The following is a 19,759-nucleotide window of genomic DNA, read 5'->3' as shown; positions in this document are numbered from 1 at the left end:
ATTTGACAGAGAGAGAGGGAGAGCATAAGCAGAGGGAGCAGCAGACAGAGGGAAAGGGAGAAGCAGATCCTGCTGGGCAGGGAGCACGATATGGGGCTCGATCCCAGGACCCTGAGATCATGACCTGAGCTGAAGGCAGATGCTTAACCAACTGAGCCACCCAGGTGCCCCTGAATGAATTTACTTTTTAACTAAGTCAGGTGTATGAAAGAAACTGGGTGTATCTAATGCATTTTGTAAGAGTCCACCTTTTCAGGCATAATATTTGCATAAAAAGTACAGAAATAACAGAAGGTCATACTTGAACGGTTAGACCATATTTCAGCTCTTAATCATAACAATCAGCAACTTCTTATTTCCATTTTATTTTATGCGGCCCAAACTGATCCCATTTTCAATTTTTGTAATCTCCTGCCTACTTTCAGAAATATCCAGAATCTTTTAATTACTACCAGCTGAACTTGTAAGACTTAATAGTGAAAGTTAAACTAAAAGCTCTACATGATGTGCTGCATGGTATATTCTCCTTTCCAATTTCTAAAATAATTAGGGGGGAAATCTTAATTCTATTTTGAAAAACTTGTTTTAAATAAATATTTTTGTCTAAAAATAGACCAAGACCACACCAATGTTTTGAAGCTTTTTTGTCTTGTTTTAAATAAATATTTAAAAGTCATTACTTTTAAATTAACTGCAAAATTGTGGGTCCACTGAATTAATTACATTTAGTGACTAAGCATTCTTCCATATCCTGCATGTAGGACTTGAGTGTAGGGAGTTGTCTTGTCAGATCCAAAGTCAACTGAAACAGCTCTTAATTGGTCATTACTCTTAATAAAAATGATTAAGAAAGAATTTAAACCCAAAGATCTGTGAGTTTAAGGGAAGAAACTATTCATTAAGTCATTATATTATTACACATTTACTCTTGTTTTTTGCTAGGCAATGGGCTAATGTGTTTTAGAAATAAAAAGATTAATTAGAGGGGAAAAATAACTTCCTTCAAGGACATTAAGATATAATAGGAGTAATTAGACAATGCACTTAAATGATTATAATTATAAATATAAGGCAGCAAAAGAATTATAATATAAACTAAAATTCTTAATTAGCTGAAGATGTGATCCAACCTCATTTTTGGCCACAACCTGTTACTTGGTTTTGCTAACCAGTTTTAACATCATTTTTGCCATTACTGACATTGTATATTATTAATATAGTGATTTGCCATGATATCTAATTAGTATAGCAATGCAGTAATATGAATAAACATTATCATTCAAATCAATTTTTAATTATTGAATAATGATTTTTACATATAAGTAGAGATTCTATACCTAACTTGGAATGTAAATTTTTTTTGTGGTAAGAATATTTAACATGAAATTTACATTCTCAAAATTTCTAAATATAGTATTGTTAATTACAGGCACAATGCCATACAGCAGATCTCTAGAACTTATTCATCTTGGATAACTAAAACTTTATATTCATTTATTTTTTTATTTTTTTATTTTTTAAGATTTTATTTACTTATTCATGAGAAACAGAGAGAGAGAGAGAGGCAGAGGGAGAAGCAGGCTCCCAAGGAGCAGGGAGCCGGATGCGGGACCTGATCCCAGGACTCCGGGATCATGAGCTGAGCTGAAGGCAGACACTTAACTTTATATTCATTTAATGGCAAGTTTCCATTTCCCCTCCTCATAGTCCTTACCATTCTACATTTTGCTTCTATGAGTTTGACTATTTTAGATACCTCATATAAATAGAATCATGTAGTAATTTTCCTTTTGTGGCTAGCTTATTTCACTTAGCATAATATGCCAAGATTCATTCCTGTTGCTGCATATCAATATTTAAGGCTAAATAATATTCCATTGTATATATCACATTGTTCTTATCCATTCTTCTGTTGATAGGTATTTAGGTTGTTTCCAGATTTTGTCTATTGTGAATAATGCTGCAATAAAAGAATGCAAATATCTCTTTGAGGTCCTGATTTCAGTTGTTTCAGGCAAATACCTGGAAGTGGAATTGCTGATCACATGTTAAAGTATGTGTTTAATTTTTTTGAGGAAACTCCATACTGTTTTCCATAGTGGCTGCACCATTTTACATTCCCACCAACAACACACAAGGGTTCCAATTTATCTACACTTCTGCCAATATTTATCTTTTGCCTTTCGATAATAGCCATTCTAACAGGTGTGAACTGATATCTCATTGTGATTTTTAATTTGCATTTCCCTGATGATTAGTGATGTTGAGCATTTTTCCATATAGTTGTTGGCCATTTCTTGTATGTCTTCTTTAGAGAGATGTCTACTCAAGTCCTTTGTCCATTTTTAAATTGGGTTGTTTGTTATTTTGCTATTGAGCTATAGAAATTACTTATATATTTTGGATATTACCCTTATCAGATATCCTGTTTGCATATTTTCTCTCATTTAGAAGGTACCCTTGACTCTATTAAATTGTTTCCTTTGCTGTGCTGCAGGAGCATTTTAGTTTGATGTAGTCCTATTTGTCTAACTTTGTTGTGTTTTGGTCATATTCAAGAAATCATTGCTAAGACCAAGACCACACCAATGTTTTGCAGCTTTTTCTTTATGTTTTCTTAAAGGAAGTTTTAGTTTAAGGTTTTAAATTTAACTCTTTAATCCATTTTTAGTTAATTTTTTTTAAAGATTTTATTTATTTATTTGAGAGAGCAAGAATGAGAGAGAGAGAGAGCACATGAGAGGGGGGAGGGTCAGAGGGAGAAGCAGACTCTCTGCTTAGCAGGGAGTCCGATGTGGGACTCGATCCCGGGACTCCAGGATCATGACCTGAGCCGAAGGCAGTTGCTTAACCAACTGAGCCACCCAGGAGCCCCATTTTTAGTTAATTTTTGTATCATATGAGAAAAAGGTTCACTTTCATTCTTCTCCATATGGATATCCAGTTTTGTCAACACCATTTACCAAAGAGACAACATTGTGTATTCTTGGAACTTTTGTCTCAGATGGATTGATTGTATATGCATTGTTATATTTCTGGGATCTCTATTCTATTCCTTTAATTTATATATCTGTCTTTATGCCACTACCATTCTGCTTTGATTATTGTGGATTTGTAATATATTTTATTTATTTTTTTATTTTTTAATATATTTTAAAATTGGGAAGTAAGACACCTTGAGCTTTGTTTTTCTTTCTCAAATTTGCTTTGGTCATTTAGAGTCCTTTGTGTTTCCATATGAATTTGGGATTTTTTTTTTCTTTTTCTGAAACAATGCTGTATTGTATTTTAGTAGGGATTGCATTAAATTTGTAGATCAGTAGTTTAGACATTTTAACAATATTAATTCTTCCAATCTATGAACATGATATCTTTAATTTTTTATATCTTTTTAAATTTCTTTCATCAGTATTTTGTAGTTTTCAGTGTACAGATCTTTCACTTTCTTAGTTAAGTTTACTTCTAAGTATTTTATTATTTTTGATGCTATTGTGAATGTCATTGTTTTCTTAGTTTCTTCTTCAGATAATTTATTATAGTGTGTAGAAATGCTTCTGATTTTTGCATGTTGATTTTGTATTACACAACTACTGAATTCATTTATTAGTTCTAACAGTTTTTTGGTAGAATCTTCAGTGTTTTCTATATATAATATCATATATCTGCAAATAAAGAGAGTTTTACTTCTTCCTTTCTCTATTTAGATGACTTTTATTTCTTTTTCTCACTCATCTTTTCTGGCTAGACCTCCCAATACTATGTTGAATAGAAGTGGGGAGAGAAGGCATCCTTGCTTTGTTCCCGATCTTAGAGGAAAAGCTTTTGGCTTTTCACCATTAAGTATGATCCTAGCTATGGGCTTTTCATATATGGCCTTTATTATGTTGATTTAATTTCCTTCTATTTCTTCTTTGTTAAGAATTTTTTTTTAAGGGCCCTGGGTGGCTCAGTCGTTAAGCATCTGCCTTTGGCTCAGGTCATGATCCCAGGGTCTTGGATTGAGCCCCGCATCAGGCTCCCTGCTCAGCGGGAAGCCTGCTTCTCCCTCTCCCACTCCCCCTGCTTGTGTTCCCTCTCTCGCTGTGTCTCTCTCTGTCAAATAAATACATAAAGTCTTTTAAAAAAAAGAATTTTTTTTAAGATTTTATGTATTTATTTGACAGAGAGAGAGAGCAAGAGCAGGGGGAGGGGCAGAGTGAGAAGCAGACTGGAGCCCGACGTGGGGCTCATGGGATCATGACCTGAGCTGAAGGCGGATGCTTACCTGACTGAGTCATCCAGGTGTCCCCTTTGTTAAGAATTTTTATCATGAAAGAGAGTTGAATTTTGTCAAGTGCTTTTCTGCATCTATTGAAATGACCATATGATTTTTATCCATCATTCTGTTAATGTGGTTTATCAAATTTATTGATTTACATATGTTGAACCATCCTTTCATCCCAGGGATAAATCCCACTTGGTTATGGTGTATGAGCCTTTTAATGTGCTGGTGAATTTTGTTTGCTAGTGGAGGAATTTTGCATCTATGTTCGTCAGGGATACTGGCATATAGTTTTCTTTTCACTGATACCAGGATAATGTTGGCCTCATAAAATGAGTTAGAAATGTTCCCTCCTCTACAATTTTTTTGAGGATTGGAATGAATTCTTCAAATGTTTGGAAGAATTTGCCAATGAAGCCATATGGTCTTGAGATTTTCTTTCTTACGAGGTTTTTGATGCTGATTAGATCTTCTTATTTGCTATTGGTCATTTAAGATATCCTATTTCTTTTTGATTCAGCTTTGGTAGGTTGTATGTTTCTAGAAATGTATACATTTCTTCTAGATTATACATTTTGTTCCTGTACTATTGTTTATAGTAGTTTCTTATGATTTTTTTTATTTCTTTGGCATCTGTTGGAATGCCTTTTCTCTGATTTCTGATTTTATTTATTTGAGTCTTTCTTTTTTCTTAGTCTAGTTAAGGTTTGTCAAATTGTTGACTTTTTCAAAAGACCAACTGTTAGTTTTATTGATGATTTTTTGTTTTTCTTTTCTCTATTTTGCTTATTTCTGCTCTAATCTTTATTATACCCTTCCTCACCGCCCCCCCCCCCAAATTTGGGCTTAGTTTGTTCTTTTTCTAGTTCCTTGAGTTGTAAACTTAGAGTATTTATTTGAGATCCTTTTTTTAAATTAAGCATTTTATTACTATGATTGTCCTTCTTATACCGCTTTGTTGTAGCCCATAAGTTTTGATATGTGGTGTTTTCATTTTCATGTGTCTCAAGATATTTTCTGAATTTTCTTTTGATTTCTTATTTGACTCATTAGTAGCTTAGGAGTCTACTATTTAATTTGCACATATTTGCGAATTTTCCAGTATTCCTTCTGCTATTAATTTCAGTTTTATTCCATTGTGGTTAGAAAAGATATGATTTCAGTCTCCCTAAAATGTTAGTTTATTTGTGACTTAACATGTAATGTATCCTGGAGAATGTTTTGTGTGTGCTTGAGAAGAATGATTGTTCTCTTGCTGTTCAGTGGAATGTTCTGTATGTGTCTATTAGGTCCATCTGTTCTATAGTGTTGTTCAGTTCCACTGTTTCCTTACCAGTTTTCTGTCTGGATGTTCTATCCATTATTTTAAATGAGGTATTGAAGTCTCTTACTGTTCTTTTATTGTCTATTATTTCTCCCTTCTGTTCCACTTAACCAACTAAGCTACCAAGGCGCCCACTCAGGGTATTCTTGAACAAAACTTGGGCTCATTCGTATCTCCTCAATTATCATACTCAACATTTTACATTAGCATCTACATACATAGTATAATGTAAAGACTAGGGCTGCTGCTTTCTCCTAATTCCCTAGTTGTGTCTGGAATGATGAGGTCATTCTTGCTGCTGACAAGTACATAGTGCTAGACTCAGGACCAACCGCATTTTTTTCATAATACTTGATGATCTCAGATTGCTCTGAATTTCCTTCATTAGCATGTTTATTTTTCCTTATTTTAAGCTTATGCTTCAGGCTTTTTGTTTTTAACCACAAACCCATGTTCCTTGGTTGTAAATGTTATATATCATATATATATATATAATTTTTGTATATACACATATATAAATACATATAAATATGTATACATACATCCATATATATGTAAAATTTTTAGGCAACTGGAAAGTGTAAGATCATGAAAAAAACCGAATTCTTGCTATTTGGGGTTATTCTGGAACTTACTATGGTGGGAAATAGAATTAAGTACATTATCAGAGTTGTAAATGAAACATTTTATGGAGAGCAGGAAGTTGTGGTAATTTGTGGGAGCCATTTTTTCCCTAACAAAAAATTAAACAAAAATAATAAATAGCATCCTTAAAGTAGCTTTCTCTTTTCTCTCTTTTTCTTTTCCTTTATTTCTTTTTTCCTCCCTTCCTTTTATCCCTCTTTTCCCTTCTCTCCCCCTTCTCCTGAGAGAAACCATAATGTATATTTTTCTAATTTAGGGACATTGCTAGTAATCCTGCAGCATAGTGAGGTGCTAGTCTAATCTGATCTTGCTTAAGAAGCAAATGCTATTCCTATTCCTAATAATTGGGCTGTAACTCTAAGAACACTAAGTTAATTTACAACTCTGTGTATCAAGTACATGAATTATACTCTGCACAAGAAGTTGTTCTCTGGTCTTTCATACGGAAACACAAAATTGAATATCATAGAATATAGAAACTCATTATTTTAATGCCTTGACATTTCTGTGGCAAAAAGTATAGAGCTTAAAAATCAAATTCTTCCAATTTTTTATTAAAATTCAAAGTCTCTGAAGATATACCATATTTATAGTTGATTTTAATTTATATGCAGTGCTTGACACATTTCTGTAGTTCTCTAGAGTTAAGCACATACACATTGAGAAAGCAGACTTTCTTAATAATGTTGGCTTTCAAAAAGTACTTTAGAGATATTTATTTCAAGCTTAAACTGAGGCAGAGTGGAAAACAATTAAAAACATGGGCTTCGGAATCACAAGCTTTAGGTACTTTGAGTTTAAATCCTGAATGTGTCTTTTTAACTGTATATCCTTCAAAAGTTACTTATTCTGTCTGTTTTTAAAATAATTTATTTGTAAACTGAGAAGTAAGTAACAAATTTTATAAAGTTGTGGTGTTGATTAACTAAAATTTTATTGCCTACATCATTATATACCAGGTATTGCACATGCTTAATAAATGGTGTTCTAGATTTGTTCAGATTGTCTTCTTGACTTGAATTCCTTTTTTTTTCATACATTGGCTCTTTCAGTCCATCTACAGTTTTATTATTTTATTCCCTTATGATTCATAGTTTGTAGTCACAGATGCTTGAAAAACTTACTTTTTTCTTTCTTGAAAGCATATATCATATTTTTCCCCTTAGCTTTTATAATGAAGCCTAAACATCTTAACTCACTGGAAATTGCCCCAATTACTCAGGCTACTGGTAACAGCAATAGATAAAATCATAAAGGTATGTACATGCTAGAAAAAGAAAAGTACATGCTATTTCTGTGCTTAACTGGAAAAAAAAAAGTTAGCTGGTAAATTACTTTTTATTTACCTTAGAATAATATCTAGAAGAGGAAACTATGGTTTTCACTCATAATTTTTCTATTTTAAACTCATTACTTTTAAATATAGTGTTTTGAAATTACAGTCAATTCATTTTTTGGTGAATTTTAATAATGTCCCAAGTGTGTGGTTAAGGACGCTTGTTGGCTCTTTCTCAGGGCTTTTTCTGATTCCTCTTCTCTCTGACCTTTTCCTTTTGTAGTGCCTTAGTCTCAGTCTTTTTACTTCGTCTCTCTTCTGTCTTCATTCATTATCTTTGTAAACTTGTCCAGTCCCTTCATTTTTAACACCATTTACATGCTGACAGATCCCAATATTTTATTTCCACCACGGTCTCTGTCCCAAACTCCGGATTTCATATTCAACTGCCCATTTATAATCTCTACTGGATATTAACACACATTTCAGACCCAGTACTGAGCTTCTGAACTTCCTCAAAAACCTGCTCCACTCAATGGCCTTTCCTTTCTTAGCAAGTGGTAACTCAGTCCTTCCAGTTATGGACCAAATTCCTTAGGATTCATTCTTGATTGCTCTTTCTCAGACTTCACATACTATCTACCAACAAATACCTTTAGCTCTACATTCTAAGTATAATCCAGTGACTTCTTATCACTTTCACTGTTTCCATCCTGGTCCAAGTCACTTATTACCTGGGTTATTGTCATAACCTCTAAGTAGGTTTTCCTGCTTACACTCTTGCCCTTCAACTGTATATGATCAACACAGGAATTTCAAAAGAGTGCGTCTTTTAAAACTAAAGTCATATAATATCATTCCTCATCACAAAATTGTCAAATGGCTCCCCCTTTCTATGAAGTTTTTAAAATGGTCTACCAAACCCTTAGCCATATCAATTCATCTCTTAACGTCCTCCTGCTCACTCTGCTTCATCCCCCCTAACTTCCTTCCTTTAAGGTGTTAGTACCTCTCCGGCATCAGGACATTTGCTCTGGCTGTTTCTTCAGCCTAAAATCCTCTTTCCTCCTGACATCTTTTTCACTCACTCTATTACCCTTTTCAAATCATACCTGTTTAGTAAGGCCTACCTTCCCCACACTATTGTGGTGCTACCTGCCTCTTCCCACTTGCCACACTCCCGACTCTTATGCCTGCCTTTAGCTCCTTCCAACATACGATATAACTTACTTAGTTTTACAGTTATATTGTTTATTGTCAGACTCCTTTTATTAGAATGTAAGTTCTATGAGGGCAGGGTCTCTGTCTATTTGTTTATCCCCTGATATATCAAGATCCTCAAATATTGATTGGCATCTAGTAGTAGGCAATCAATGAATACTTGGTGGCTGAATAAATGAAAGATTGCAAATGTTATTCCTTTTTTATAGAAAAATTCTGACATTGCATATGTCAAAAATACCAATAAAAAATGGACCCATGTTCTTGCAGTACAAATATGAACTAATATTTTTGCAATAAAACTTTTTTACTAAATAATATTTATGTAATCATTTGTATTATGTTCTTAGATACCATTTCCCATGTAGAGGCTCATACTATGACTTCAATTAAAATTGCAATGATGTTTCACAAACACCTGATATTTATAAATTTGATCAGTGCATCCATCATAAATAACATCTGTCAAAAATACCAATAAAAAATGGACCCATGTTCTTGCAGTACAAATATGAACTAATATTTTTGCAATAAAACTTTTTTACTAAATAATATTTATGTAATCATTTGTATTATGTTCTTAGATACCATTTCCCATGTAGAGGCTCATACTATGACTTCAATTAAAATTGCAATGATGTTTCACAAACACCTGATATTTATAAATTTGATCAGTGCATCCATCATAAATAACATCATAAATAAACTACCTTTAAATGGACACATTCCATTGATCATGGGTGGAAATCACCTATACTTATATCTGTACCTTTAACTGTATCTCTATCAATCATCTATCTCCTCTAATCTATATAGCTGTATCCTTATCTCTATTTGTTATGTATCTGTATATCTATATATCTTTCTACCTTGTCTACCTCTTTATCTGAGGGTAGATCTAGTCTAGTGAATTTAGAAAACTAAAAAAAAAAAATTCTCTTTTTCACTGTTACCTAAAAATGTCAATCAGAACCATGCTGCTCTGAGTAAAACCAGTGTCCTGAACTGTTTCTGGGGCATTCTTATCTCACTTTTGTTGAGTCTTTATATTATATGGCTTTAGTGCAATAAAGCAAAACACAATAAAATGAGGTATGCAGCATTATTTTAAAATGTTTTCCATGCTGAATGATTGTAATAGCAAAATAAAGTTTTTGTAACAGTTGACTGTAGTTTAAAATAATAGATTGAATTTTATATAGTTTTAGAATAACTTCCAAATCTGTAAAAATTTAGTTGAAAATCACATGAGATGGTATTTAAGAAAACTTAGTACTTATCTGATAAACTAAGAGGGATAAGGTATTGAAATGTGGTGTGTGGGGGCGCCTGGGTTGCTCGTTAAGTGTCTGCCTTCGGCTCAGGTCATGATCCCAGGGTCCTGGGGTCAAGCCCCGCATTGGGCTCCCTGCTCCGTGGGAAGCCTGCTTCTCCCTCTCCCACTCCCCCTGCTTGTGTTCCCTCTCTCGCTGTGTCTCTGTCAAATAAATAAAATCTTAAAAAAAAAAAAAAGAAATGTGGTGTGTGGCTGGGGGCATATGTGTCCAAATATCCTTCAGCATTGTATATAGGTGGGCAAGATGGAGAAAGAAATCTAATTTTTTAAATATAAAAACCTGACTGATTAAAATTTTATGTGAACAAGTGTATATTAGTTTTATTACTCAGTTCTTTAATTCTAAATTCTATGCTGTTTTGTGGCTATTTAAAGTATTTCCCCGCACTCAGGCTTTGTCTATGTTTGTATAATTTAACCTGGATACTCCATCCCTTTTCTTTCTTCCTTTTGTCTAAGTTATCTAGATAATTAGAAGAATGACTAACGTATCTTCTGAATTATTCAGGTTAGGTAGAAGATTTTAAATTCACTGAATTATTCTCAACTTCGCTTTTGCTGGCATACCTTCTCTCTTTGTAATATCGATTAGATAAGACAATATGGATCACTAAAAGCCTCTTTCCTTTAAGATTTTATTTATTTATTTATTTATTTATTTATTTATTTGAGTGTGAGATGGTGAAAGATCAGAGGGAGAAGGTGAAGGAAAGAGAGAATCTTAAGCAAACTCCATGCTGAGCACAGAGCCCAAGGCAGGGCTCAATCCCAGAACCCTGAGATCATGACCCTGAAATCACAACCTGAGCTGAAACCAAGAGTCCAACACGTAACCGACTGAACCACCCAGGCGCCCCCATTAAGAGCCTCTTAAAAGCCTTCTAATCATTCTGTAATGCAAGAATCATTTTCCTTTTAATGTTTTCTAAGTAAAAAGGATTTCCCTTAAGAAATAGTCATAACTCTTAATTTTATCTTAAATAGTACTTGAAGTCCTTAAATTAATGCACTAAAGATGGGTTGATTTTCTTTTCAAACTACATTATTTATCCTCAGCTTTCAACTCAGATTTTCTGATGTGGCAAGCCATCCTGCTCTCTGTTCCCTGTGCACAAAACATTTCCCCTCGGCATTTAAATTTATTTAAGGGCTCCACACTGCATTTAGAGTAAAATCCAAACCCATTCTCTGATTGCACAACTTCATGGAATCCAATGCCTGCCTACTGTTGTGCTCAGTTTGTACCAGCCTCCCTCCTGGCATTCACGCCTTTCTGTTCCCCAAATCTGCCAAACTCATGATCTCGTTTGGTCTCTTTGCCTAGAATAGCAATCTCTGACAATAATAAGGTCTAATAGCTAAGATTTATTTGACACTATATGCCAGGTACTCATAAATTTTGTGGATGTGTCAATTTATTTGAACTTCTAACAGCCTGGATAGCTGGAGATTATTCTGATTTTACAGATGAAAAGAAAATAAACTGAACCACACATAGATAAGTAACTTTCCAAAGACATACATTGGTACAGAGTTGAGAATGGAAGTCAAGCAGATGTGTCCAGCTTGAGAGTTTAACCAACACACTATGTGATATTCACATATCTAGAAACACTTAATTATTTACATTTCAGCTTAAAAATGATTTTCCCCAGGACTTCCATCAGCATCTAGTCATTTTCTTCTTATTAAATTTTAGTTTCTACATAACAGTATTATTTAGTAATGTTTTTGTTTGTTTGTACCAATTTCACTTACATGTCAAAACTACAGGCACCACAAAAACAATGTCCTACCTTATCTCCAGAATTATATATGGCCTATAATTGGACCCAGTAAGCATTTGTTGAATAAATGAATTAATAAGCCTTCCTGGTTCATGTCTTTCTCCCCAGATAATGATATGCATTAAAGAAATGGGGTTAAAAAAAAGGGGGTGCCTAGGTGGCTCAGTCGTTAAGCGACTGCCTTCTGCTCAGGTCAAGATTCTGAAGTCCCACGTTGGGATCAAGTCCTGTGTTGGGATTAAGTCCTGCGTCGGTCTCCCTGCTCAGCGGGGAGTCTGCTTCTCCCTCTGACCCTGCCACCTCTCATGCTCTTTCTCTCATTCTCTCTCTCAAATAAATAAATAAAATCTTTAAAAAAAAGAAATGGGGTTGATTTTGTTTTGGGGATTGAGGTGAGATGATAGGGAATATTTCCTAAAGCATCATGTGTCTTTACACATTCTTGATTGTCATAAAATATAACAGATCTATACAGTACATTTCCACTCCACAGTTTGAGTCTGAGGATCACGAGAATTTTTTTTACTTCATCTTACGTAAGAGTATAAATTTAAATGTCAATTAAAATTATATTAATATTAATGAATTTTGCTACAAAAGTTGTTTCTGGGACTGATTTTATTAAGCTTATAAATTTCTTGGTTAATTTTCTTTATAGAGTAAACAGTTTTACTTTTTTATCATTTGTAGTTTCACTACTATTTTTAATAGGATCAACAATTTATCGCTTCTATTTTGTTGTTGTTGTCAATTTTCCTAATTCTAGTTTCTGATGGTGAGAGCATTTTAAAAAGTTGTTTCTATGAAATTCATTTTTCCTTGGATTGAATTTTATAGATCTAAATGTTACCAAAAACTTTATTATACTTTATATTTGGTCAATAATAATGCTAATTTTTAAACTTTTTAGCCATTGTCAACTTTATTTTTGTATTAAATTATATTTTGTAGTGAGTTATTCCTCCAGTAATATGTACTTAAGATTTAATATAAATTCTAACCATGAGCAAAGAGTCTTGGCAAAGCAACCCTAGAAAAGCTGAAGGGATGATAAAGTCGACATATCAGGCTAATATGACAAGCCTAAAGATGCACTTTCATCTAATATCAACTAATTTTTCAAAGTAAACATGGGAAGTTGTTAAGTTTTTAGTAATTACTTGTTAAAACAATTTTATATTAAATAATGTTTTGAACTTTAGTCAAGTGTTTTCTTCTTTCCAAACTAGTATAATTTCATTTATGAACCCTCAAAAATACATTTAACAATGTAAAGGTTTTTTTCCTTCAAATTACTTGGATGTATTATATCTGTTCCTATTTTATATAAGTATAGCTTGATAAAGTGATTCTATATTATAATAAAAACATTAATAAAAACAATAACAAATTCCATGGAGTTTTAGAAAAGCATTAAGGAAAATATGTGTGATCTATTATTGAAAAAACAGTAGGAAGAATTCAATGATTAAAGAATCAATTTCATGTGAAATAACATGAAATACAAATGGAATCAGGTCTTAGGCTTTTGATTTTACTGTTTTCATTATTAAGGCTTTTTCTATTAAAAATTTTAAGGGAAACAAACAACCTTAGTAAAAAATCCATTATATAAATTTGAATTTAGAAGAGCAAAGTTTTGGGGCAACTGGGCGGTACAGTCAATTTGGCATTGGACTCTTGGTTTCAGCTCAGGTCATGATTTCAGGGTTGTGGGATCAGCCCCAGTTGGGCTGAGATCGTCTCTCCCTACCCTCTTCCTCCCCCACTCATTCTCTCTCTCTCTCTCTCTCTCTCAAATAAATAAATTTTTTTTTAAAAAGAGCAAATATTTTGGAGTATAATTAAATTTGACTACTCAAGTAAAGTCACCATTTTATTGAACAGCCTAAATTTGAGGGTGCAAACATGAACAGTGTTCTTTTCTCTCCAATCTTTACCATTGAGCAGGGCAGGACAGATCTTTTCCCATCTCTCAGTGACATCTTGAGTGGATGTCAAAGCTTTCTGGTCATTTTAAAGTATAAAAAAATCTATTCCAATTCCAATTTAGTCCAGTTTATAACTTCACATTCTTATTTTTTCCTCCCTAAATTCAAATGTGACCTTGGGTCAAGGACCAATGGTGGTAGCAGTAAGAGCTATTCTTCCCCTTATCCTTCTCTTCCTCTTCTGGGTCCACTTTTATCCAGGCATAGAGAGGAATCAGTGTGGAGAAAAAAGCACACTCCCCTCACTGTTGATTTTCCTGTCCCTTCTTCAGAGCCCTCTTTATGGCAGGTATTTAAATGGTGGTCTCTTAAGTGTCTAATGAGTTGGTCCTTTGGAGGCACCTTTGGGAAATTCTTCATTTCATTATTCACAAATAAGGGAAATTATTTTCTGACTTGATCTTTTCTAAACAATTTCTTAGATGGTCTCACTTCTGGCTTTTTATTCCTAACCTCTTGCCAGGATCTCTTGGTGGAATACTGAACGGATAGCTAAATACTAGTTACTTTCCATATTGTTCATTTGACAATCATGAGGCTTACGTTTATGGCCTCCCAAAGAAATAAAGAGTGCTTCATTGCTTTTCTTTCTATATATTGCCTTTTCTTTCTGCTCTGCCATATACTCAAATTCTCTACTCTTCCTACACTCCTCCCCCACTTCAAATGGATGGCTGCAGACTAGCAGCTCTGTTGCATAAACAGATACTTAATTGGGAAATTAGATGATTGTTTTTATTGTAGCTCAATTATGTATGTATGTAGCTCTAAGGAGTCTTCTCAAATATCTCTGGTCTTTTGTTTATGTGGAGTGGTGAGGAGTAAAGTGTAGCAGGGATTTCTGCCACTATTTAGTAGATCTTGTACAAAGTATCTGGTGACTTTTATTAATCTGACACAAATCCATAGTTTCTTTTGTCCTTGTATTTGTCTCTTCCCTAAAAGAGAGAAGTGTCAAAAAGTTCATCTAACTTGGAACTTTTTCATCTGAACAATGAGATAAGAATTCCATTCAATTATTCAATTAATTTTTATTTTTTTAATTAGGATCAGGATGGATCTTGGAATTTTTGTTTTTGTTTTGGGTTCTTTTCCTCCTGTTGATAAAGAGCTTTTCATTTTTTTATTTGCCTCCCCCCGCACTCCCTGCCCAGGGCACAGGCAACAACTCTCTTTCAAGATTGGTTGCTTTTTCTATTTAACACCTCTTACTCTGTCTAAACAACTTACTTCCACAGTACTCTCAAAACAAACTTGGAACATTCTTTGTTTTCCTTCCTCAGATCAGTCTGTGATGACTGGCAGATGTTACTTATGATCAATACTTCAGGAGGCAAAAAAGTTTGAAGTGAGATCTAGCCAATTAAGAGAGAAGGAAACATTTCTATTGCTTAAAATCATTAAAAATCTTTTGAAAAAGTTGGCAAAAAATATAAGAAAAAACTCTGAAGATTTTTTATTGTTTTTTCATTCTTAAAATATGTTTTTTATTTTCTAAGATGACAAATAAAAGTGATTTTTGTAAAAGTTATGATTTATATTGAGTAAAATGTTACCAATTGCTTAAATATAAGCATGTATGTCATTTATATCATATTTGGTACAAACTTTTAGTTAAGTATCTGATTGAGAATGAAAGTGGAAATGATTTCCCAATCACTCATATAGTTTGTATAAGAATTAGTGAAAAGTCCTACATTTTGTGCAAGGCTGGGAAGCCAGGAAATTTTTAGACATGAAACTACAACATCTGCTTGGATTCAAAGTTTGAGAAACAAATAACTAAACATGATTATGTAAAATATATTGAACTCAAAATAATAATCTATTATACTTTTGAATGATAATTGCAACTGGTTTACCTGAAAAGTATAAAAAAACTGGGGAAATATGAATAGAGACACTTTTGGCAAAAAAATGAGTGCATTTTTGACAGCAAGATGGAGTTGACCTTTGGTTTCTGCAACAAAACATGAAAGTATTTTTTATAAGAAATACTTAGGGATTTCTTGTTAAGAAATTTGACATAATTTTTTTTTTAAGTAGAGCAACAGCTTATATTTTAGTGGAGTACTTCATAAAATGGGCTTTTAAATATTGTCATGATTTAATGATGCAAAGTAAAAACAGTAAGGAAAATCAGGCAAGTACTGGGTGCTTCCCATATGCTATCTCACTTAATCCATTAATCATCTGCCTAACTCTACATAGAAAATTTAAACAAGTTGTCCAAAGTCATAGAACTATTATGTAATGAGGCCAGTATTAAATCCCAATCTGTCTGTCTTCCAAGACAGTACTTTTCCCAAGATGCCACATGGCCTTTCAGGAAGTGGAAGAACACTGCTTATAGAGTGGGACAGAAGCAAACCCAAAGAAGATTTGCTCTGGGCCTCATGCAGACATGCCTCAGAACCTCACAGAATGGGTTTTTAGGAGGCAGAGGCCAGGGAAAGATCACTGCAAAAATATTTCAGGATTGAATGTGTTTGATATCTTTTTCAGTTACTTCCATTCGAGTCTTCAATGAAGCCTAAAAAATGATCGAAAATGAGGCATTTTAAGGGAACCAAGGACAAGATCTTCAGGAAGATAAATCAGAAACAATAGCAAAGGTTCAACATACTTTTAGCCTCATTTGTACTATAGAGTCAATTGAGTGATATATCATTTAGTGTAATTTCTGTAAATCTTCACCTATATGTATGAAGAGTTTCTAGTCTCATATTTGATTCTATAGATTTAAAGAAAGAACAAATAATTGTGTGTGTGAGGGTGTGTCTATACTTCAATTATATGTAAATGTTGAAGTCATAAAAGAGTATTTCTTTTCAATTATTTTACTGTGTTGAGCATCTTTCTCCATTCTTATTACTATTCACATGACCTAGGAGGATGGTGACTCTCCATTAGTAATTAACTATTAAATAGACTACATCTTAAAACATACAAATACACTATTTCTTAAAAAATACAAGATATGACTTGTATCATTTCCTAAATAGAAATTGCTTTCTTGTCACTGGAAGATTTATGAGTTGATATTTTTTAAAATTTCCTGCTAGTTTGTAGGTTGTCTACCCATATACTCATTTAACAAAATAGAAATCATATAGATATTGGCTCTGATGGCTGTGTTAACATAGTCATATAGTGGGTAATAGGGTACTCAGAGTAATCCAAGTATGTGTATTTAAACGTAGGAAGATGGGACACCTGGGTGGCTCAGTCAGTTAAGTGTCTGCCTTTGGCTCAGGTCATGATCCCAGGGTCCTGGGATCAAGTCCCACATCGGGCTCCTTGCTCAGAGGGGAGCCTGCTTCTCCCTCTGCCTGTCAATCCCCCCTGCTTTTGCTCTCTCTCTCTCTGACAGATAAATAAAAATCTTTAAAAAAAAAAGTAGGAAGAGTGGGGAAAGGAACACCATTGTAATAGTAAATTGCATTATAACTCACTGAGGATAACTTACACTTTAGTGATATACTAGAAATAAATGTAGTAAGATTCAATATGAGAGAATAAACTGGGCCTTTACAATCTCTAATTTTATTCTTTTAGTCTCAAAGTATTTCCATTGTATGATAGTCTTCTATAATCTTGGAAAATATGTTATGATTTTTTATATTTATGCAGCTAAATGAACACCCCCACCCCCCCAAAAATCTGTTCTCTTTTCTATTTTCAACCCCTGTAATCTAATCACCCATCACTTAGAAGTCCCAGGGATTTTTTTCTTTTACAAATATATCCTTTATTTTTTTTCTCTGCTTCTTTCATTGTCAATATGCTTCCAAAACAACCACTTCATTCAGTCAATTCAGTGAAAAAAGGAATCAGTCAAGTCAGTTGCTAGGTTCCCTGTAGACAAAACATACAGCTGATTGACTAGATGTTTCACTTATCAACTGTTTGTTTTGGCATTATTTAGACATAGCCTTTGTCTCTTTCTTTTCTCCCTTTATTGAGTCTGTTCTAATTGCTTTCATGTTATCTTTTTTGGCATTCTTCTAGATTCTTCCTTCCACTTTTGATTGTTTAAACAGTTCTATTTACAAATGCATTCTTCGATTGATCTGTATGATATGTGTTCTAAGTGGTTTAGCACAAAGTATATGAGCTATTTATCTTGATAGTCAAAGTCTGTGCTCAAATAACTTGAGTCCAAGTTTGATTTGGAAGGAGATTCAAGGCCATGTGTACTAACTTATTTTTTTTATATATCTGAGCCAGGTTTCTAATATTTTTAGAAAATACATGTGTGATAGCAGAGAGAAAATAAAGTCAATTATCAAATAATCAAGTACTGATACTTTGCTTCTTTATAATTTCACTTTTATCCTACTTCTCTTAGATTCCATGGTCCAGACATCATATGCATCTGACAAAACCTGGTACCAGTGAAACCCTTTTATCTGTTTACTTTCTAAGCACACCTAACCAGCAAGACCTGGCCAAAGAAAAGCACACAAGTACTCAAACTGGATTTAATTTAAATCTTGAGACACTTCGACACTCCAGAACATCACTACACTTATAAATTCACCTTCCAATTTTTTCTCCTCAGATCCTTAATAAAGTCTTCCCTTTTAACATTCACATGATGACATCTCAAAACATCCACAGAGAAAACAAATGTAATCTGATAAAAACAGTCTCACATTTCCACATTTCCACCACCAGTTATGAAAACTTGCCTTGGTCTGCACCTACTTGGTCCTCTATCCTTTTATGAAAAAGAAAGTATCTCTGTTCCTCAGGCTAGCCCCTCCCTTTGGCCCTGGACCTCATCCCCTTTTCTCCTCAAGGGCTTTGCTGCTGTAATCATATTACCCGCTCCCCTCTCACCTAGATCACCAGTTTCTCCCTCCTTACAGAATTAGCCCACACACATCCCAACATCATCCATCTTTAAAAAACAAATACAGAATCAAAAACAAAAACTTATTTATTTTATTTTATTTTTTTCTGAATTTAATTTAATTTTATTGTGTTATGTTAGTCACCATATATTACATCATTAGTTTTTTGATGCAGTGTTCCATGATTCATTGTTTGTGTATAACACCCAGTGCTCCATGCAGAACGTGCCCTCTTTAATACCCATCACCAGGCTAACCCATCCCCCATCCCCCTCCCCTCTAGAACCCTCAGATTGTTTCTCAGAGTCCATAGTCTCTCATGGTTTGTCTCCCCCTCCGATTCCCCCCTGTTCATTCTTCCCCTCCTGCTATCTTCTTCTTCTTCTTCTTTTTTTTTTTTTTTACATATAATGTATTATTTGTTTCAGAGGTACAGGTCTGTGATTCAACAGTCTTACTCAATTCACAGTATGGAGTTTCCTCAAAAAGTTGAAAACAGAGCTACCCTACAAACCAGCAATTGTACTACTGGGTATTTACCCCAAAGATACAAATGTAGGGATCCGAAGAGGTACATTCACCCCGATGTTTATAGCAGCAATGTCCACAATAGCCAAACTGTGGAAAGAGCCAAGATGTCCATCAACAGATGAATGGATAAAGAAGATACACACACACACACACACACACACACACACACACACACACACACACACACACACCATGGAATATTATGCAGCCATCAAAAGGAAAAACAAAAACTTATTTCTGACCCCACATTCTCCTCCAGCTACTGCTCTGGTATTCTCTAATAGAAAAACTCCTCAAAAAGTAAACCTATTGTTGCCCTCTGCACTTTCTTGCTTTCCATTATCTTTTTAGCCCATTCCAATGAGACTTTTCTTTCTGGTTGTTATTTGTTGGTTCATTTTTCCAAGGATATGTTGAAGCAAAAACTAGATGGCCAGACACTTGATGGGAAAAAAAGCAGTTTCAATGGTATTCAAAATATTTTTTAAAGGACATAGGGTAGCATAAGATGTCATTAACTAGATTGTG

The sequence above is a fragment of the Zalophus californianus genome, chromosome 7, assembly GCF_009762305.2.
Source record: "Zalophus californianus isolate mZalCal1 chromosome 7, mZalCal1.pri.v2, whole genome shotgun sequence".
Classification (NCBI taxonomy): Eukaryota; Metazoa; Chordata; class Mammalia; order Carnivora; family Otariidae; genus Zalophus; species Zalophus californianus.
Note: the sequence above shows the minus strand (reverse complement) of the source record.